General features: G+C 39.1%; 1 long non-coding RNA gene across 2 annotated transcripts in view; it reads right to left on the reverse strand.

Moving 5' to 3' along the window:
* The window catches only part of LOC144615970 (uncharacterized), a 323,741-nt gene that overhangs the window by 300,173 nt on the left and 910 nt on the right, over positions 1 to 22,658 (reverse strand). The gene's annotated exons all lie outside the window — the stretch shown is intronic.

Genomic DNA, 22,658 nt, shown 5'->3' on the forward strand with positions numbered 1-22,658 from the left:
TTCTTTCTGCCCCTCTCCTGCTCTTTCACACATGCTCTCACACACTCACTCCCTCGCTCTCAAAATAAATAAACTTTAAAAAATAAATAAATAAAAAGGATAAATATATAGTAGGTAGGTAGATAGATAGATAGATACATAGGATTACTGGAGAGTGATTTAGAACCAAAACTATATTGCAAATTGCAGGGTGAAAATCAAGGGACATTACTGCAATTCAAATTTTAAAGCCCTTATCTAGGTCCCTTTATTCCCTGATGTGGGAAAACTCTATAATGTTTTTTCTCCAGCTATTAGTAGGAGTACTTGAATGGTTTTAAAAGCTTTCAATTTTCCAGTACATAATAGACAATAATATTGCAGTATTTGCGTGTGCTTTGAATCTGCAATATCCCGACACCTTTTAAATGCATTCTCTTACTACTATTGTTAACTCAGGTTTACTGCTTACTTTTCAAGCGAGAAAATTCAAAAGAAGTTCACATTTAAGGGGAAAATGCGCCTCAAATCACCATGTATGTTAATACTGGATTCATCCAATTCCCTTGCCTTCTGACACTTTCAAAATGCCTTAATTTTTACTCAACAGGAAGAAAGGGGATCCTATAAAATAGGCTCATTTGGTTGATGAAATCAGGTGTTATCCTAGGAACCATAATGTTCCTGACACTATGACAAATAATCTGGCAGATTAATGACTAGAATCCAATCATCTTTTCTTCTTGTTCCCTCCCTGAGCTCTGAAAAGTCGTCGGTGTGTCCTTTACATGATTCATTTTATGTTCCCTCATATTTCATCAAGCCACACTTCTGTCCATTTATCCTGTCAGACCTCAGTGGCAATTTTAAGCTCTTACCTTCACTTTCCCTTTTCCAGTTTCAGACTATCCCCCAGTCCTTGTTAGACATTTATTTATGTAAGTGAGGGCAGAGATTTCCAATGGAAAACTGCAGATAATTTAAACCTGCTGATTCGGACCAAACTCACCAAAAGTGCCTCTGTCTTCAATTGTGTGACCTAATCTCCCTTTCTCCCTGAATTGTCATCGTATACTCCGCCTCTTTCTCCTAAATTTCATACAATAATTGCTCAACTGGAGGCCCCTTTTTAAAAACATACCAAGTTTTCACAAACCATATGCACTGCAAATGCAGTTTCTTTAGAATTCTTTGAATGTAAATATCAGTGCAAATACTGTCCTGCTCTCATTCAAATAAGGAAAGAAACAACAAACAAACAAAAAAACACTAAGAGAATATCTGGGATGGGAATCAGAATTTTCAGGGATTATAGAGATTTCTGAATTCTGAGATTTCTGAAAAATGCCACTAAAAACGGGCTTTCCAAGAGAGAGAGGAGAGGGAATACCACTTTATTCATTCACTCCTTTTTAAGATTTTTAATTTAAAAGAAATTGTAACCAATAGCCAGAGGAAACCAATCTACCATTAACTGGACATGGTGCTCAATGCTTTTTTCACTATTATCTCAAATCGTCACTACTTGATACATACCTTCATCCTTCTTTGTCCTCAGACTATTTATACGTCATACAATATCACATCCATACATTTGCATCCAATACATACCTTTACATCATACATTTACATCTTTCGCTTTCACGAAAGCAACTGTAGTACTTTTAACGAAATGACAGCCGTGAAAAGAGGGAGTTCATAATTCACACGCACGGGATGACAGGTTCTCAACATGTCCAAGCCACGGTGGAATGAATGCTGGGTCACACCACACTCCACTTCCACTTGGAAGGCCCTCTACATCAGAAGCCCTGCCTACTGCTTCGGGATGTTCTGATAGTGAGATGAAGTCCAGAGCCATAGTTGTGACGGCCCCCAGTGACTTCTTGGTTCGAGTCCATTTTTTTGTTCCTTTGGGACAGAAAGAGTGCCCTTTCCTGACCAGCTTACCGAAACCTATGTGAAAACCGTGCCTCCAGCTACTCGCAAGAAAGAAGGGGATGATGGAATCAGCTGTTACTTCAAGGCACGAAGCATCTGAGATGTGCTGCCACCAAATGAGCCTCTGAGACTTGAGAACTGAGTTTACGAAAGAATGTATTTTTTAGGGGAATAATTCATTTTGAAAAGCATTTTCTTAGGTACCTTCCCAATATTCATTTAGATTGACGGGCACAGTCAATTCCCTAGTTACAAAGTTTGGCTTATACCGGGGCAAAGAGAGGGGTCAAAATGTGACTCAAGGAGTACATGGTGACAAATACCCAGAATGTCTGTGTTGAGTAACTGAAATAAGCTTTCGAGGTTTTTATCCAAAATAATATAATTAATGAGTGAATGAAACAAAATATGAATCCAGGCATGCTGGGTTTGTGTATTTTCTACTACAACTCGAAATAAACACAAGCAATAAAGACTATAGGCAATGTTCATGTATTTTATCCATGTTGCAAGTACATTTTGGGGTGGTAAATGTTCATTTGCTTGAATTCATGTGACTACATGATCATAACTTTAAGGGAAATGGTGACTTCTGACTTCTCTTACACTAGGAATATACACGTTGAAATTTATTTACAGAACATAATACAAACAAACAAATCTTATGTACCAAATTTACAGGCAAATTTTTAAGTTGAAGCAATTGTTATGTTTTAGGCCAAAAACTATGAAATATCAGCAATTTTATATAAATCAGTCAAATATTCTAGACCTTTAAAAATATTTATTAATGAAGCCATCAACATAAGCCATCTAGATGGAAATCACTACATATACCTCGAGAAAAGAGCCTAATTTATCTGTTACCATGTACGTCCACTGCCAACTTAGGTTTTGTACATGTAAATTCTCAGCCATATTTAATGTTTGAAAGAATAAGCACATATATACTACATGTATTAAAATACCTGAATTACTAGGCCATAGCTTTTCAAGCATTGAGACTTGTTCTAATGTTTTTTAAATAATATCAAAAGCTTCAATAAAAGTTTCCTTAATTTTGATGGAGCGCCTGGGTGGCTCCGTTGGTTGGGCGTCTGACTTCAGCTCAGGTCATGATCTCACGGTTCATGAGTTTGAGTCCCGCGTCAGGCTCTGTGCTGACAGTTCAGAGCCTGGAGCCTGCTGTGGATTCTGTGTCTCCCTCTCTCTCTCTCCCTCCCCCACTCATGCTCTGTTTCTCTCTCTCTCTCAAAATAAATAAACTTTTTTTTTAAAGTTTCCATAATTTTGAAGACCAGAAGCATGGAAAATTAACCAAACTCTGAGGACTAGATCACCTCCAAGTGAACTGGAAAGGACTGAAGCTACAGGGAAGGCATTTATTTTCCAAAATTTTAACAAATAGTTTTGATACGTCTCCTATGCACTAAGAACTATGATAGATTCTGGATCTATAAGTTAAGCAAAATAGTGTTCCTTCCCAACAAGGAGCTTAGAGAGGTAAAAATAGAAAAGGGCACACCGGACGCATTGATGGCTCGGTCGGTTAAGCATACGACTCTCGATTTCGGCTCAGGTCATGATCTCACGGTTCGTGAGTTCAAGTCCTGAGTGGGGCTTTGTGCTGGCAGTGTGGAGTCTGCCTGAGATACTCTCTCTCTCTCTCTCTCTCTCTCTGCCCCTCCCTTGCACACGTGCACATACGTGCATGCTCTCTCCCTCTCTGTCCCTCCCTTGCTTGCACACGTGCACATACGTGCATGCTCTCTCTCTCTCTCTCAAAATAAACTTTAAAAAATTATAGGAAAACGGGCACACATCCCACAAACGTTGTGGTTGAAACAACCACAAAGTACTCAGTGAAACATCTTGCGAGAATAGCAAACGGAGTCTTAGAACATCAGGGAAATATTCCTTTGTAATAACACTTCAAATCTGAGCCCTAAAGGATGTGAAGAGGTTGTTCTGATAAGATGCTTAAGAAACAAGTGTCCAGAAATCTACAAGTGGATCATGAGTCTAATTTGTTGAGTCTATTGTACTGGATATGAGGCAGTATAAATGAAAGAAAGGCTGGGGACAAATCATGAATGACTGTGTTGAGTCACTGAAAACATTGGAACACATCCTGAAGATAACAGGTGTGAGGACTTGAAGCAAAGACATTTTTAAAAAGCAGATTTTCTATTTGGAAAGATCAATCTGGATTCAATATGGAAAACAGACTGAAGGAAGCCAGATGGAAAGCTGGGAACACACTTTCAAAGATAATGACAGTAATTCCCAAAATCGAGGCTATTGACTGAAACTACAGAGGTGAAATTTTATTTTATTCTTTTGGAGGTGAAATTTTAAATTTAAAAACCACACAAAGCAAAGCAAGTATATTTCTTCTAACATTTTGGGAATTTAAAAAACGATTTGAATGAATTTTGGGGTCAAGGGAAGAGAAGAAAGGGGTATGATTTACATTTTTACAGTGTGGAACACTATAATCACAGTGCCGGTCGGTGTACAAATTCTGAAGGAGAAGCAGATTTTTTTTTTTTTTTCCTGTAGGGAAGTGGGAGGTATAGGGAGATGACTAAAGTTTGAGTTTGGACACAATTGCATTAGGGTAGCTTCTATGTTAAACACTCAGAAATATCCAATGGGTTGCAGATTATATGTGTACAGAGACTAAGGAGAAAACTATGGTAGAATTTTTAAAAGAGCAGGTCTGTGATAACCACTCTCAATTTAAAAGTAGAGAACATGGAAAAAGACCAACACAAGACATATGATTTGGAAGAAACAGCTCTTGAAAATCTCAAAATGCAGAAGAATCTGGAAATAAACAATACAGAAACAAGACCACTATCCCCAGCCGACAGGTCGTTTACTTCACCAGAAACTCTGGCTTGGACTGGATATTCTAAGGAATTCCACAAAGTTCCACTCTTAAGAAGCGAGCTTGGAGGACATGACCAACAAAGGTATAACTTTCAAACATAGTCTGTTCTATTCAGAAAAGACTCTCTTTCTATCCTAAATCAGAAATGATTTACCTTGTCTATCCTAAAGATGTTTATCAGTTCTTCGTGGGGAAAAGTTGTATTTTTTGCCTAAGCCTGTTATATATCAGTTGTGCTTATCATAAATAATGTTTAAGATAACTTAGTAATATTTCATGATTTCCTTTTCCTATAAAATAGTTCTGCCCTTAAAAATGTTTTGGTACATTCACAAAGTTGCAAAAAAAGTTCACAGAGTCTGAAGTTAAGAACTCTTTTGTGGCTATGCCTCTACCTAAAAGAGCTACTTCATGAGGCGGTCATGTTTATGTGGAAAGTTTTTTGTTTTTGGTTTTGTTTTAAGAGATTTCTGTCTGCTGGATAAACAAGTATTCCCTGCCAAGAAAAATTTAGGAGAGTCTTTAAACATTAAAAACGATACAAAAATTATGAATAATGTTTTATTTTTATAATAACAAAAATTAACATCCACTTGCTACCTAAGTAAAGACTTGGGCCAAGAACGTTATGTAATATCAGGTGGGACTAAAATTCTCAAATGTGTTACTAGCTCTATAATCCTATTATTCTGATTCACCAGATTGAATGGTAGACATGATTTGTTTTTTCATTCCATACCATGCATGCATTTATAAATTGCTTTACTAAACCTGCATAAACACTATAAGAAAATATATATATACAACTGAGGTCACTTTTGACATTTTATTGGCATCAAATAAGAAAGAGCTACATAAATGCACACTCTGAGAAATGGACAGTCTAGTGTGCTAGGATTACTTTTAACCCCACGAGGCTTGTTTGAAATCAGGTGCAGAAAAAAGTCATCACTTTGGGTGGTGTATTTGTTTGCTAGGGCTGTCTTCAAAAAATGTCACAGACTGGGTGGCTTAAATAACAGAGGTGTATCTTCTCACAATTCTGGAGTCAAGAAGTCCAGGTCAAGGTGTTAACATGGCTCGTCCCTTCTGAGGGCTGTGAAGGAAAACTCTGTTCCAGTCCTCTCTCCTTGGCTTACAGATGGCCAACATCTCTGTGCCCTCACATTTTCTCTCTGTATCTGTGTCCAAATTTCCTCTTCTTATCAGGACTCCAGTATTATTGGATAAAGGCCTAGCCGTATGATCTCATTTTAATTTAATTATATCTGTAAAAACTCTACCTTCAAATATTGTAACATTCTGAGGTCACTGTTCCCAAGCAAGTCCAAAACCTAGCCAGGCAAATTCTATTATATGTTAAAGCTCGAGAATAATCGACTTCAGCTGGGTGCTTTATCCACTGTGCCCCTCCGGGTGGAAGCTCTACCTCCCAGGCAAATCAGGGTCCAGCCCTGCTCCCTCACCCCAGGGCACCCCCACCCCTTAGCCCTGTGCTTCACTTCCTGGAACCAAGGGGGAGACGCCCCTCCCATGAGGTCTGTGTCCTCTGGGTCTTAACTTCTTGAATTAAAAAGTTGACTGAGGCACCTGGGTGGCTCAGTCGGTTAAGTGTCTGACCTCAGCTCAGGTCATGATCTCACATGGTTCGTGGGTTCGAGCCCTACGTCTGCTTCTGCTTCTGTGTCTCTCTCTCTCTGCCCCTAACCCACTCGCATTCTGTCTCTGTCTCTCTCAAAAATAAGTAAACATTAGAAAAATATTTTTGACCGTCCAACCAAGAGGGAAAATGGGTATTTTAGCCTTTTTGTTTGTTTGTTTGTTTGTTTGTTTAGAACCCAAGTCTTAGCACTGCCAACCACTAGCCAATGCCACTGGTTAAGCTGTTCAACCTCTGTACATTTTAGAGTCTGTATCTTGAAGTACGGATACCTTAAAGTAATAATACCTCCAAGGAAAAAAAAAATGTTTGACAATAAAGTAAAAGCTCTATACTATGAACTTCATAGGGACTCAATATTATCAAAGCAATTTACTGAGAAGTCAAACCAGGTGAATCTTAAGTTTCCATCCTCCTCCAAATGCTATGAGGCTTCATGCCTTATAAGTAAAACCCATGGCAGAAATTCCCAGACTCCTCTTTAATAAGCCTTCTGATTGTTTTACTCCTACTTAGAATGGCATCACAACATTAGGAAGATAGGGACCAATGGCAGAGGAGAACAACAACTCCAGGCCTTGATTTTGAGGGAATTAAGTTAAATTCCAATTCTTTTTATACTTGACACTCTTCTTAGACCCCACAGATTAGTCAGAAAAGAAGACTGTTCAATGGCTTTTTAGGACTCAGATAGAGAACGCATTCTCCCCTGGGTGCCCAAAGGTATTTCATTTGCAGGGAGTACAGAGATCATGGATACAGTGGAATATAACAGAAAAAAACATAGGCTGTGGTTTGGGACAGATAGGAATTAGAACTTCAGCTCTGCCTTATATTAGCTAAGTGACATAGGACACATCTCACTTTTGCTGGGTCTTACTTTTACCATCCGTGCAATGGTGATTCGATCAACAATCTCGTGTACCATGTACATTAGATGAAGGCAACAGGACAAAATAGATCAAATTTGCATTGTGTAAATTGGAAAGTACAATAAAATTATTCATTTGGATATAATCTAATTGAGAAATTCCACAACCCTAAGAAGAAAAAACTAAACAGAAGAAAGAGGTGAAATTGTAAATATACCCCCCTACAGGGGTGCCTGGGTGGCTCAGTCGGTTAAGCGTCTAACTTCAGCTCAGGTAAAGATCTCATGGTTCATGAGTTCGAGTCCTGTGTTGGGCTCTGTGCTGACAGCTCAGAGCCTGGAGCCTGCTGCAGATTCTGTCTCCCTCTCTCTCTCTGCCCCTCCCACACTCGCACTCTTTCTCTCTCTCAAAACTAAAATAAAAACATTTAAAAAATTTTTAAAATATACCCCTGTGTATAAACCATGGGGAAATTCATTGAGATAATCAAGACTAAAAATTTTTTTGATGACCCATGCTATCAGTCTGTTTAAATATATTTAAGACACAGAGGTTCAAATTACCTTTAAGACTCTGAATACTTGACTTCCATATCTTAAACTGTAAAAATCTCAACTTTCTCTTATTTTTTTTACATTAAACTCATTTTTGTCTATCTATCAAATACTTTATGAGACTTGATTTTGAAAAGCTTTTTCCTGAAGTAGAAGGAGAAAACAAACAAAACAAAACAATAAACCCTCTAGAGGTTCTACCTGGAATACAAACACAGATTTTCATGAAATGACTTGTATTCAGCATAGACCCACATTTCTCTGCCTGGCCACTGAAATTAACCTGCTGTATCATGCCCACTTCTAGAGCTGGGCTAGGTATTTACTTAGAATGTTAGATGCGTTTCAGGTTTATTTGATCAGGAAAGATGATTTTCTGCATGGATTCCCTGCATGTTCCTTCATCATTTTTGGCATTTAACAATACAATATTTTCAAGTTCAGTAAAGCAGAGTGAATGCATTATATTAGAACATGGTACTTTCAACAACTACACTATTCTTGCCAGATGGAAACATTTCTTTTTCCATATATGTTAGAATAATTTGAGTCAAGAGACGAGAGTTTATTTAAAAATAAGGTCAAAGGCACATTTTTTTCTGGGATCAAGTGAAGAGAAATTTCTGTAAAAAGTTACAGAAAAAAAAAATGAGAGAATTCTAAAGGAAAGTTTGAGAATACTTAAAAGAACAGATTGAATGGAGAAATCCTTCCTCAGTAAAATTATGCTAAGCAATAGTAAAGCCCCCAAGCGGAAAAAAGAAAATCCCTTAGGTGAAAGTTTCTCAAGATCAAATATGGAAGTTAAATTACAAGAGAGACCATAATTGTCTTTGTATGAGACTTAAGATCAAGGCTACCATCAAGACATAATAAAACATCAGAACAGAAATCAGAAATCCTAAGCACCCAGGTGGCTCAGTCAAGTGTCAAACTCTTGATTTCAGCTCAGGTCAGGATTCCAGAATCAGGGGATCGAGCCCTGTGTCAGGCTCTGAACATACCTTCCATAAGATATTCATTCATTCTCTCTCTGTCTCTCTCTCTCTCACCCCCGTCTCTCTCCCTCTCCCCGCTCTGCCTCTCTCCCAAACTTGCTCTGTCTCTCCCTAAATTAAAATATAAATTAAAATAAATTAAAAAAATAAAAGCTTAAAAAAAGAAATCAGAAAACCTAAATTAAATAATACTTCAGTAATTTTGCTATATTTCCAGGTGCACCACAACATTTCCACCTGTAAAAAATGTATTGTCAGAGTCTACTACTAAGTCTGTTTGTGAGTTGGAAAAAGCTATTAGAGCTCTGGGGTGACAGCAAATCTTATAATGCCATGTAATGCTTAAAAATCAAATGAGGTCGATAAGTGGGAAGAAGATATTAGGAAAACCGCTAAGGACCATTTTTATATGTGATATCAAATTATTGTTGTTACTGTATGCATAAGAGAGTATTAATCACATTCATAAACTCATTTTGAAATAATGAGAGATTTGCAGAAAATCGCAGAAAAAAAAAATGTTCAGGGAGATCCTATGTGCCCCTCAAGCAGCAGTCTCCAACAATAACATTTTTTGGTAACAATTATACGATACTAAAAACAGGATACTGACATGGGTACAACTCAGAGAATTTATTTGAATTTCACCATCTTCAGAAGCACTTATTTAGGTGAGGGTAGAATTCTACAGAATTCTGCCACATGTGTAGCTCCACATGATCACAGCCACAATCAATCTAGAAGGTTCTCTGTGGTTCCCTCTGTGTAACCACATGCACATGCCTCCCACCAATTGCTAACCACCGGCAACTATTATTATGGTCTCTCTCTCACTTAGCTATGTCAGAATGCTATACGAATAGAATCATAAAGTATGCACTCTTTTGAGATCAGCTTCTTTCACGCAACACAATTCCCTTGATATCCACCCAAGTTTTTGCGTGTACCCATAGTTTGATCCATTGTTCGTTGTTATTTACTACCGACCTATATTCCATGATGTAAGTGGGCTCCAGCTTGCTGACTCGTTTACCTGTTGAAAGACCTTTGAATGCTTCCAGTTTTTGCCTATTACTAACAGGAGTGTATAAACATTTGTTTATAGGTTTTGAGTGAACATACGCCCAAAAGTGTGACTGACTGAAGGATCAAATGGTAGTTTTAAAGGGAAATAAATGATGAACCGTTTTCCATATTGTTTCTTCCGTTTTAAATTCCCACCAACAAACTATGCATGATCCAGTTTCTCCACATCTTTGCCAGCATTAGGTGTTATTATTTTTATTTTAACAAGTCTGACAGCTGTGAAGTGACCTCACCACAGTTTGAATTTGCACTCCTCTCGTGGTTAATGATGTTAAAAATCTTTTTACATGCTTATTGGCCATCTGGATCTCCTCTACGGTTAAGCTTTCTGCTCCTGTCTTTTCCCACTTACTAACAGGATCATTTGGGGGGTTCAGAATGTTGAATTTTGAGGGTTCATTATACATTCTAGATACAAGTTCTTAGTCAGGCATATGGCTTGTGAATATTTCCTCCCAGTCTGTAGCTCACCTTTTTATCTTAACAGAGCTGTTCACGGAACAAACATTTAATTCTGATACACATACTTTATCAATTGTTTTTCTTTATGCATTATCCTTTTGATGTCAAGTCTAAATGGCCTAGTCCTAGGTCCTAAAGATTTTCTTCAATGCTTTTATTTTTTCCTAAAAGTTTTCTACTTTGTGGCTCACATTTAAGCTTGTGATACTTTTGAGGTTAAATTTTGTGTAAGTTTTGAGGTTCAAGATCATATTCTTTTTTTGGCCTAGGGATGTCCAATTGAAAAGACCATCTTTCCTCCATTTAATTGCTTTTGCACTATTGTGAAAGTCAGTTGGACATAGTTGTGTGGGTCTATTTGTTTTGTTTTGTTTTCTTTTCTTTTTACTTCTGTTCCATTTACCCACATCTATTCATCTAGTATTCACTGTGTTGTTACAGGAGACATTTAGTAAACCTTAACACAGAAAAAAATAAATCTTTTTTCAAAACTGTTTTAGCTTTTTGAGGTCTTTGCTTGCAGAGATGATTTCTTTCCACCCGTATTTTAGAATATTTTAAAATATGCATGTATATATCTACAAAAGATCTATAAAAATCCTTATTAATATTTTTATAGGAATTGTGTTAGACTTAATCTAGCCACATCTCTACTATGTTGAGTCTTCTAATTCATGAACATGGTATGTCTTATCTACTGTAAGAAATGTGCCACTCTGGTTCAAATATTGATAGTGGGGGAGGCTGTGCATGTGTGGGGGCAGAGGGTGTATGGGAATTCTCCGTCCTTGCCACTCAGTTTTGCTGTGAATACAAAACTTCTCAAAAAGTTGAAGTATATATTTTAAAAAGTCTGTTAGCATCTCCTTGATCATGCACTCCAGCCTATTAAAGAGGGAGATTGTGAAAACAGTTCAAGATTAGGGAAGTATTTTGGAAAAAGCTATTACTGAGATGTGAGTCCCACTCTTGATTCCTACAAATAGGGAAAGTGCCTCTGATAGACCACATAGAGAGTTTAACGTATCACCCTTAGAACCTGGAAGACAATAAGCAGTGATACCTATTTCATGATTCAGAGAGCTAACGAACAGAAGTCTGTGGCAACTAGGATGCTCTGGTGTTATAGCAAATGAGAAGTAGCTGCATTGGGATTTGTCTGCCTCAAATCATTTCTCCTATCTCCTTCTAACCCTGGAGATTTTAGAAACCATTTATTAAGATGAGATAAAACAGGAATGCCTGGGTGGCTCAGTCAGTTCAGTGTCCAACTCTCCATTTCAGCTCAGGTCATGATCTCATGGCTTTTGAGTTCGAGCCCTGCCCGGGGCACCACGCTGAAAGTGCCAAGCCTCCTGGGATTCTCTCTCTCCCTCTCCTTCTACCCTTCCCCTGCTCGCGTGCTCTCTTTCTTTCTCAAAAATAAATAAGTAAACATGTAGAAAATTGTATTAAAAAACAAAAAAAAAGATAGGATGGAACACACCTATCGGGAAAGATCGGGAAAGATGAACAGGTCAACCACACCTCTATTAATAGTTACCAAAGAACTGCTTGCAGACCCAAGATAGAAAAGAGGCAACTATTTCCCTGCACTTTTCAAGTTATTCAACAAGACCAGGGGTTACCGAGATATTAGTTACCTGAAAATAGCCAAAAAAGCCCTGTAGTTTCCCTTGGATTTCATGTGAGGATCTTGGGAAAAAATAACCTTTTGAGTATATATGCAGAAAAAACTGGAGTAGTTGAATATAGTGTTTGTTCTGATAACACCATGTGTCCTTCTTTCTTAGAGTTAGAACTCTACACTTAAAATAGTAAAATAACAATGAATAAGGAAGGGCAAGCACTTTAGTAAAAACTATTTGGTAGTCTACTTACTGATAGTTTTAAATTAATATAATTTCTTGGGGCCCCTGAGTCGGTTGAGCACCCAACTTCAGCTCAGGTCATGATCTCACAGTCCGTGAGTTCGAGCCCTGTGTCAGGCTCTGTGCTGACAGCTCGGAGCCTGGAGCCTGCTTCAGATTCTGTGTCTCCCTCTCTCTCTGCCCCTCCCCTGCTCATGCTCTGTCTCTCTCTTTCTGAAAAATAAATAAAAACATTAAAAAAAAGAAAGAATTTAAATTAATAGAATTCTTTTAGAAATCAAGTTTCCAAATGTCCCAAGAATCATAGTTATTCTAGCACTGGGTACAAGTTTATACTCAAAATATAATAACCATAATAATGTTTTAAAAACAGCAAGATTTCCAGGCCACCTGGGTGGCTCAGTCAGTTAGCATCTGACTCTTGATTTCGGCTCAGGTTGTGATCTCGAGGTTCTTGAGTTCGAGCCCCACCTCTGCACTGTCAGTGCAGAGCCTGCTCGGGATTCTCTTTCCCCTCTCTCTCTGTCCCTACCCTGCTTGCGCTCTCTCTCTCTCAAAATAAATAAGTAAATTTAAAATTTTTTAAATAAAAATAAAAGTAAATTTTTTTTTTAAAGCAACACTTCTTCTCACATAGACTTTTTTATTGCAAAAAATGTAATAGCATCTGGTCTTCCTGAAGATTTTCTTTAAGAAAGAAGGGGAAGAGCTAACTTTAACTAAGTACCTTCTCATTGTTAGGCACTCCATTCACATTATTCCTTGTAATTCTTACATTTATCCTTGACTGAATTCTTAAAGCTCTCGGCATCCAATTTGGGGCTTTTTGTTTATATAGACCGGTAAACTAACATTCTGGGAAAATTGATTAATGACTCCATAAACATAAAACTGGCCAATGGGACAAACAGAATTGGATTTCCAAACTTTTATTCCAAAGTACACATACCTCAGTATTTCTGGTACTCCACAACACTTGGAGAACCTAGTCTGACTCCACTATTAAAAGAGACATTGCTCTTTGCTTTTTCTTAGTATATTTGAAATCTTGGAGTCTGAAAAATTAACACTAACAGTCTGCAATACGTCCTTCACAATAGGGCCAATGGTGATATGTGTTCAACCACAAATTAAGTTGTTATAATAAGTCATGTTTCAAAAAAAAAAAAAGAGCAATAACAGAGAAGGAGTAGGTGTGGTTGTAGAAAGATAGAAAAAAGAAATGTGAGGCAGTGATACATTTCGCGTGGGAAAAGTTATGGGCACGTCCACAAGCTAGTGTTTGGGATGCCCCATTCTTTCAGTGATGTTCCAGAACTCTTAGCAACAGCAGACGATGACTCGTTTGCCATAATCATGAACAGAACAGTGAAGGTCGGTAAACAAACAAATAACACTTATTTCAAGTATGTCCATTCACTGGAGATTAAAAGAGAAGATGTGCTGGTCAGATGCCCTGTTTCAAATTTGTCATTTTTCAGCACATTTGCCCTTATTTGCAGAGTAGATTGGTTTTTGGGTTTTTTTTTTCTTCTCAGGTCATTTTTCTAGAAATCCTGGTAACGGTCTAATAGGAAAAAAAAAATGGTTTTCCAAATGGTTGAAAATGAATTTAAACAGAAAAAAAGAAAACTGGCATTGCAAACATCAATAACATCATCTCAATAGCCTTTTCTTCCTAATCTCGGATGAAATAGTAGGAGGCAGAGAAGTCATTCTAAGCAGTGTGATTAAAGATTTATATTCGCCACTTAAAGACACCACACCAGTAGGCAGCCAAATCAGTAAATCTTGTCCAATTCTTAACAGCAGGTAGACAAGTCTTTGGAAGGAGAAAAAATATTATACTGTTGGGTGAATCCAATAAATTGAAGCATGGAAAGAATTAGGACTCTGTGGGTATGCTCAAAAGCTCATTCAAGTTTCTTGTCTCCTTAAGGCTTTTATATTCCCAGTGTTAGGAAAATATACTTTCAGCTTATCGAAATATTCTGCAAACCTTCAAGACTCTAAGGCAAGGTTTCATATCTGTTTTTGTTTGTTTGTTTCACTTGTTTTGCTTTGTTTGAGAGGCCTCCAAACTGTTTTAGAGAATTAATATACATGATTTCAGGCATGGCATGTCCCCCTGACTCCTCTTTTACACCAACCCTTCCTGACTACCTTATAAATCTTCCATTTAACAGTAGAGGAGAGGCAAATGTAAGGGTAGGAAAAGTAACAAAAAGTCTCCGTGAGGCCATGAAATATTGCCATATATAAATGAACAGTGCTTTTCAAAACTTCAAGCTGAAACTCTTCAAAGATTACTTGACAATTCCTAAAAATTGAGAAACACCGATCAGTAGTTTCTATACAAAACTGTATAAAGTAACCGCCTTCAATTATTCCTGCCAGATATGCTTGGAGATTTGCAGGACTCAATGAAGTCTTTAAAAAACAAACTGGGATTGGGGCGCCTGGGTGGCGCAGTCGGTTAAGCGTCCGACTTCAGCCAGGTCACGATCTCGCGGTCTGTGAGTTCAAGCCCCGCGTCAGGCTCTGGGCTGATGGCTCGGAGCCTGGAGCCTGTTTCCGATTCTGTGTCTCCCTCTCTCTCTGCCCCTCCCCCGTTCATGCTCTGTCTCTCTCTGTCCCAAAAATAATAAATAAAAAACGTTGAAAAAAAAAATTAAAAAAAAAAAAAAAAAAAAAACTGGGATTTATTCAAGCCCTCATTAATTTAACCCTATCGATTTATGACTCTGACATGTGTTTGTACCAGGAACAAAAAAAAATCAGTCTAAGTTGTTTGTCTACATTGTAAAGCTTTCCTTACATATATGCCGCTACGCTACTACTTACATGGGAATTTATTCTGGTGCAAGTGGCATTCTCTTGTGAGATTAAAAATGGCACCCAACATGATCCCATCCTGCCATCACAGCCCTCATCTAACGCTGTTCCTCTCAGCAGCATGAAGCACTTTTCATTTCCATTCTGGAAACATTTTCTTCTCTCAACTCACCCAACCTCATTCTCTCGTGTAGTTCTTATTGTCTGTGTTTTTCCCTTTGGCCTCTCAGGCCACCCTGCCCTCTTCCTCTACCTGGATCGGACTCAGCCCAGAAGCCCATCCTAGTTTTCTTCCTCTCCTCTCCTAATGAGACAGCCTAACTCATCTCAGGCAGCAGCCTCTGTGTGCGTCTTAGTCCTAAAGCTGTATTTTCAGCCTCCCTCTTGAATGATGCTCCTGCGGGGCCAACATCTTACTTTCATTTCTCCTTGGTGTCTCATGACGTGCCAAGCTTAACAAGTCCATAATGATTTATTGATTTGCTGCTATCCTCAAATCTATCTCTCCTCTTATGATGCTCTTGTCAAATGTGTCTCTTTCTATCTTTAGCATTGCAGTCTTAGCTTAAGCCACTATTATCTCTTACCATCCCGAGGTATTTGCAGAAGCTTACTAATTTGCTTTCTTTTTCTTCCATTGCCTTTTTACCTTCTTCAAAAAAAAAAAAATTGTCAGAGGGACGCATGAACTTTTTCAGTGATTTCTTTTTGATCTTAACATAAATAGAAATCCCGTGATCTGGATTTTATGAGTTGAATCATGTCACCCCAAAAAAGATAATATCGAAGTCCTAATCCCCAGGACCTCGGAATGTGACCATATTTGGAAATAGGGTCATTCCGGACAGAATTCCTTAAATTGAGATCATACTGGAGTAGGGTGGGCCCCTGAGACTGTATGACTGATGTCCTCATGAAAAGTCGTCCAGGTGAAGAGACGGGATCACACAGAACACCACGTGCAGACAGAGACATCGACTGAAGGGACACCAGTCCCACCGTCGACTTGTCACGCCAAGGCACACCGAGTACTGCCATTTGTCACCAGAAGCGAAGAGAGAGCCATGGAACAGATTCTCCCCCAGTACCCTCAGAGGGAATCAACCCTACAAACACCTCGTTTTCAGACTCCCAGCCTCCAAATCCGTGGAAGAATAAATTTCTGTTGTTTTCAGTGACCCAATTTGTGATACGTTGTCGCAGTCAGCCCTCGGAATCTAATGCCACGGCTCAATATTCTTCATAATTTACCGTTTCCACCTTCCTTTTCAAACCTCATCTTGCACTGCTCTCCTCTCCTGGTTTCAGCTGCTGTGGCTTTACTTAAGGCCATTTTTCACCTCAAGCCATTTATCTAGGCTGCCCACTCCCATCCCCCATGCTCTTTATTTTTACTCTCAGACTCATTCAGATGTCACCTAAAATGTCACCTCTTCACAAAGGCCTAAAATTCTCTGGTAACTGTTTCAATAAAGTGACTCATTTTGCAATTATTATTATTATTATTATTTTTTATCAGTTGAATGTCTTTCTTCTTTCACATATTTGTTTGATGAGTAAAGAAACTTTGTCTTGGGGCACCTGGGTGGCTCAGTTGGTTAAGCGCCCGACTCTTGATTTCGGCTCAGGTCCTGAACTCGTGGTTCGTGGGTTCGAGCCCTGTGTCAGGCTCTGCAGAGCCTGCTTGGGATTCTCCTTCTCCCTCTCTGCCCCTCCCCCACTTGCGTGGGCGCGCGCGCGCGCGCTCTCTCTCTCTCTCTCTCTCTCAAAATAAACGAATACACTTAAAAATAATTCTTGAAAAAAAATGAAACTTTGTCTTGTGACAATGCAGAAGTGGCACTTAGCACGGTGACTGGGAAGTCATCCTTGCTCAGCTGAGGAATGGAGGGAAACAACAAACCAAGTCACTTAAAAATAGATTTGAGGGGTGCCTGGGTGGCACAGTCGTTTAAGCGTCTGATGCTCATCTCGGCCCAGGTCATGATCTCACAGTTCGTCACTTGGAGCCCCTGCTTGGGATTCTGTCTCTCCCTCTCTCTGCCCCTCCCCTGCTTGTGCGCTCTCGCTCTCTCTCTCTCTCTCTCTCTCAAAACAAGTAAATAAACTTAAAAAAAATATAGATTTGAAAAAGTTACTGGGAAGCTGGCTGCAGAAAGCAACGTTTTATTGAATGCTTCTGAATGAACAATGATCGTTGTCCCCCATAACTGGTCCATGTTTACAGTCAAGTTTTCCTGAAATGAATATAGGTGTGGAAGAACCTATTACCCAAGTGCCCATTACCTTTGGCCTCGGAATAAGCCTTGCCGGGGTCCACTGTCACCGACCACATTCCCAGTAACAACCAGAGCTGTGTATCAGCTTCTCTCTATCCACGCTCTCTTGTGAAATTATCACATCTGCGTGTTACTTTGCAAACTAAAGTCTCAGTTAACCTGGGAAGTGAAATCCTGTGGAGTCAAATTCCTGAAGCACTATCTTTGCCGCTTATTAGCTTCTGACCCGAAAACAACCTTCAAGGCCTCAAGGCCAAGGTGTTCACGCTGGCAGCATAGAGATGGTTAAGGGCGGACCCCCCTTTCTCCCAGGATTGCTAAGAGCGTCTACTGGTAGTGAAAAAGGGTCGGCTCATTCCCAGTACTCAGCTCTGTGTGAATCAAAGGGGACTGGTGTCAAGCAAATCTTGAGGCATAAATAATGTTAACATTAGGCTAAATGGCCAAATAAACAGCATTTTGCCTCATCTAATATAGTCTGTCAGATACATAGCATTCCCATGAATTTTCCCTTTTGCAAAAATTTCACAGGTACTCCCATCCATAAATTCAGCCTGTTCTCGTTAGTCAGCGATTGAATGATAGCTAACTTCACAAAACTTAACTCCTTTTAACGTGAAATGTTCACCTGCCATAAAAAAAGAAATACAGTCTGAGAAATGTGGTATTTACAGATTCACCCATCAAGGTGGTCTTTCTCAAAAGTTCTGGAATCTTAGCGGAGGCCTGTAAGTACTCACCCTCGTCCTCCCCGCTCCCCCCACCCCCACCCCCAGCACGACTTCTCTACTTTGGGGAAACAAAAAAATCAGCCGCACAGCTTCTATAACCCAGAGCCCAAAGTTGGCATGACTTACAAAACAACTCCGTTTAAGGGAAATGGGCGATACTCTTAAATGATAAACCTCAGTATATATAAGCCTTAAATGATATTATATTATATATTATATATAAGCCTTAAATGATAAGCCTCAGTATATATTTTATATACTGAGGTCTCAAAACACTGTGTCTCAGTGATTTTTCTGAGGATCACGTGAAATCATGAGTACAAAATCCTTAGCACAACCTTCCCCACACTGAGCACCTAACACATGGAAGGTCATTTATTCTTCTCAGACAAGCAGCACATGCTCCTGGGATCAACACATCTGTTTGTAAGACGTACAGAAAGCTCAGGGAAAACCAGGGCATTTCTTTCTAGAGTATCAAGTTTCCTTGACAGAAGACAATGTCAAATATTAACTATGTGTGAAAATACACATATGTACTCCGGTAGAAATTTTACATTTTTAAGCACAGCAACTTACGGATTTTAGTGCTAGGTGGGTAGTATGCGGAAAACAGATATTTTAAAGTCAAGGACTGCGGTGCGCCTGAGTGGCTCAGTTGGTTGAGCGTCCGGCTTCCGCTCGGGTCATGATCTCACGGGTCATGGGTTCAAGCCCTGAGTCAGGCTCTGTGCTGACAGCTCAGAGCTTGGAGCCTGTTTCGGATTCTGTGTCTCCCTCTCTATCCCTCTCTTGCTTGCACTATCTCTCTCTCTCTCTCTCTCTCAAAAAAAAATCATTAAAAAAGTCAAAGACTTCATTTGATCAGGTAATAAGCAAATAACTAGGACAAGAATTCTTACATCTCAGGGATTATGGTCCCAGCTATATAACAGAGATACTAACAGCTGCCTTGAAAGACTATAGTGACAATGTATTAAAAAGCTGAGAACTATACCTGTCACATAGTAGGTGCTTAAAAATAGTAGATACTGTGACTCCTTTAACTTCCCTTTGAAAGTAAGATTCTATATATATACAAAAATGAAAATAAAATAAAAAAAAACAAACCACAGCCATAACTGGATCTAATTGCTTACTGTTGGCAATACACTTCCTTCACTACTGAAAACGCTTTTAAAATAAAAACTTCTTGTTCTTCCATTTATTTTAATTAATATGTCTGAGGTCAGACAGGTTTCTGGGAAAGGGGTCTTTTTTCTCTGAGGTGGGGAAACAGAAAGGTAGAGGTTTTAAGAGTTGTTTAATAATAAGGGTAAAATATGAGTGCTCTCCTTCTTAAAACTCATTTAATTTTCTTTTAATGTGCCTGAAACTTTGCCAAGATTTAAATTGAACTCCTGAATTTGATTTTGTTTAAAAGATTTCATATTTGTCATCACAGCTTCATTTTTTAAAAGTTTAGGGCCCATTCATCAAGATAATGATTTGGGCACTCTATGTGCTTGGAGGGTTTTAAGACCAATTCATTAGAAATACCTGAAATTTCTCAGGGCATTCGTATCATGAATATCACCAGGAAGAGTTGCTTGGCCATCCTACAAAGAGTGCGAATCCAAGTTAAAAGACCCCTTGGAATCCATTCATTTTGTTTCAATTTAAGGCCACCTGTCTTGTTGGAAAGAACACCAGCTCTGACAGGAAAGCTCAGGATGGATGGTCAAGTCCGTTTGACTTCTCACTCCCAGAAGTTAAATTACCCATGAAATAAGTAAAAAGGTCTACCCTTTCCTAAAGGGTTGTCATTGTCAAATGGCACAAAGTATTTCATGGATTCCAAAATGCAATAAAAGTGAAAGCCATTCAGTACACAACTATTTGTTGAATATCTACTATGGGGAGACCCTGGGGGAAATGCACAACTTACGGCCTCATCCAGTCTGCAATCCGGTACAGTAAGTAACAATCAATGACAACCTATGCTACATGTTAGAAAACGATGTAGTCACCTGACATTTTCTGATATTATAATGTCACTCTCCAATGTAAAATTTGATGGTTTTACATATTGCTGGTATAATTTTACAAGGTGACTTGAATTAGGAAAACAAGAATACACACCAAATAAACACTGAAAAAAAAAAACAGTGAACCTAATAAATAATAAAAACATGGGGCGCCTGGGTGGCGCAGTCGGTTGAGCGTCCGACTTCAGCCAGGTCACGATCTCACGGTCCGTGAGTTCGAGCCCCGCGTCGGGCTCTGGGCTGATGGCTCAGAGCCTGGAGCCTGTTTCCGATTCTGTGTCTCCCTCTTTCTCTGTCCCTCCCCCGTTCATGCTCTGTCTCTCTCTGTCCCAAAAATAAATTAAAAAAAAAAAATTAAAAAAAAAAAAAAAATAATAAAAACAAAATATTAGCAGCTAGTAGAGACTATAGGGATTTTCTTCTTTTTTCTCCACACTTCCTTTTTAACAGTGTAAGAATAACCCTCTCCTCCTTGCCTACACTTCTGTAGGCTTGTGTCCTAGGAGACAGATAAAGAACCCACCGAATGCAGAGAAGATATATAGAGTTCCTGGGTGGAAAGAACCAGGGCCAACTTAATGGCATTTATGCCGGAGTTTGAAGGAAGGGCTGGATTTGCATATGAATAGATGTTGGCAGATACAGCCTATTTCTACAGGGATTGACAATGGACCTATCTCTGTAAGATCTCAAATCAGCTTTGTAAAAACTTGCCAAGGAAATCTACCCAAGGACTTGGATTCCAAACTTGGAAGAGAAGGTCTTTTTTCCTGCATGCCTTTCTTTTTGCCCTTTAATATTTTAATTAATTTAAGACTTCAGAGATGGTCCCCTTACCCCTCCTCAGCTGTTTCAGACCTCTGTTTAATCTGATATAGAGCAGCAATACACAACTTGAGGGGAGACACAACTAGGATTTTTTTTTAAGAAGAGATACTGAATATACTTTGTTTCTCTTCGTTTTTTTTTTTTTTTTTGAATGTTTATTTATTTTTGAGAGACAGAGCACCAGCAGAAGAGGGGGCAGAGAGAGAGAGACAGACCCAGAATCCGAAGCAGGCTCCAGGTTCTGAGCTGTCAGCACAGAGCCTGACATGGGGCTCGAACTCACTAACCATGAGATCATGACCTGAGTCGAAGCCAGACGCTTAATCCACTGAGCCACCTAGGCACCCTGAAAATGCTTCTCTTTAGAAAGTAAATTTACCGGAGCGCCTGGGTGATTCAGTGGGTTGAGCGTCTGACTCTTGGTTTCAGCTCAGATCATGACCTCCAGGTTCATGGGCTCAAGCACTGTGTTGGGCTCAGCGCTTGTCAGTCTGCTTGGGAACCTCTCTCACCTTCTCTCTCTGCCCCTCCCCCACTTGTGCGCATGTGCTCTCTCTCTCAAAATAAATAACTATTTTTTTAAAAAAAGAAAATAAATTTACTTACCAATATTTGTGTAATACATATTCATTACAGAACATTGGGAAACCACAAAACCTTAAAAAAATCACCTATTATTCTACTAACTATATTGAAATACATTTTTATCTTTACCCCAACTCTATATTATAATATTATTCGCTTTATTTGATAGATGAGAAAACAGATGCAGAATGGTTAAGCTAAGGCTTCTAAGACGACATTGGAGTTGAAACTGGCTGGGGGGGGGGGGGGGCGGTGGCCGGGGAAGCTGGCTGGAAACATGCAAGTGTCCCCATCCTCTACAAAGCATCACCATGCACGGTAAGTGCACAAGAAGGGTTTGACAAACGGAGACCAAACTGTTTTCATGGTTGTGGCTCCAGAGAGCAGAAAAGCAAGAACTTTTTAATCAACCAGAATTGGGTTTCAATCGCAATTTTCCTAGTTTGGGACATTTCATTTTTCCCTAAAATCAAGCTTCAACTTCTTCAACTGTACGCGGAATAATGCCAGACTAAAAAATAGAGCTGCGAGGAGTTCACGTAAGGTCTGTAAATCCACAGCAACAACATCCACACATGGAACTCAGCAAATGGGGGATCTGATTATCGGCATGCCCACCACCTGAGGCTGACTCGATTCTTTCTCTCACTGACCTGTGATGCTAAACCTGCAGGGTATGCTCTCTACCAAATTTATCCAAAATGGCACATATGTGACGAGCAAGTAAAATATAAAATCACTGTCATGCAAGAAGCCACCTGAGATTATCTGAGCACATGTCAGATTCTCTTACAGGCAATGATGAACATTTGAATAGTATTTTAGAGTTTACAAAGAATCAGTAAGAATGGTAATTGAGAACAGCCTGGTTAGGATTAAGGCCCCACCCACAAAGGATACTTCAGACCTTGGATAACTTCACTCAAGGTCATACAATAGCTCTGGTCAAAGTCTGAGGGCATTGCATCAACATTCACTACATTATTCTACAGAAAAAAAAAATTTTGTTTTTTGCAGTTAGGTGAAGTGAAAGTAAATTAAAACAATTACCAGC

This window comes from Panthera onca, chromosome A3 (genome assembly GCF_046562875.1).
Source record: "Panthera onca isolate mPanOnc1 chromosome A3, mPanOnc1 haplotype 2, whole genome shotgun sequence".
Lineage (NCBI taxonomy): Eukaryota > Metazoa > Chordata > Mammalia > Carnivora > Felidae > Panthera > Panthera onca.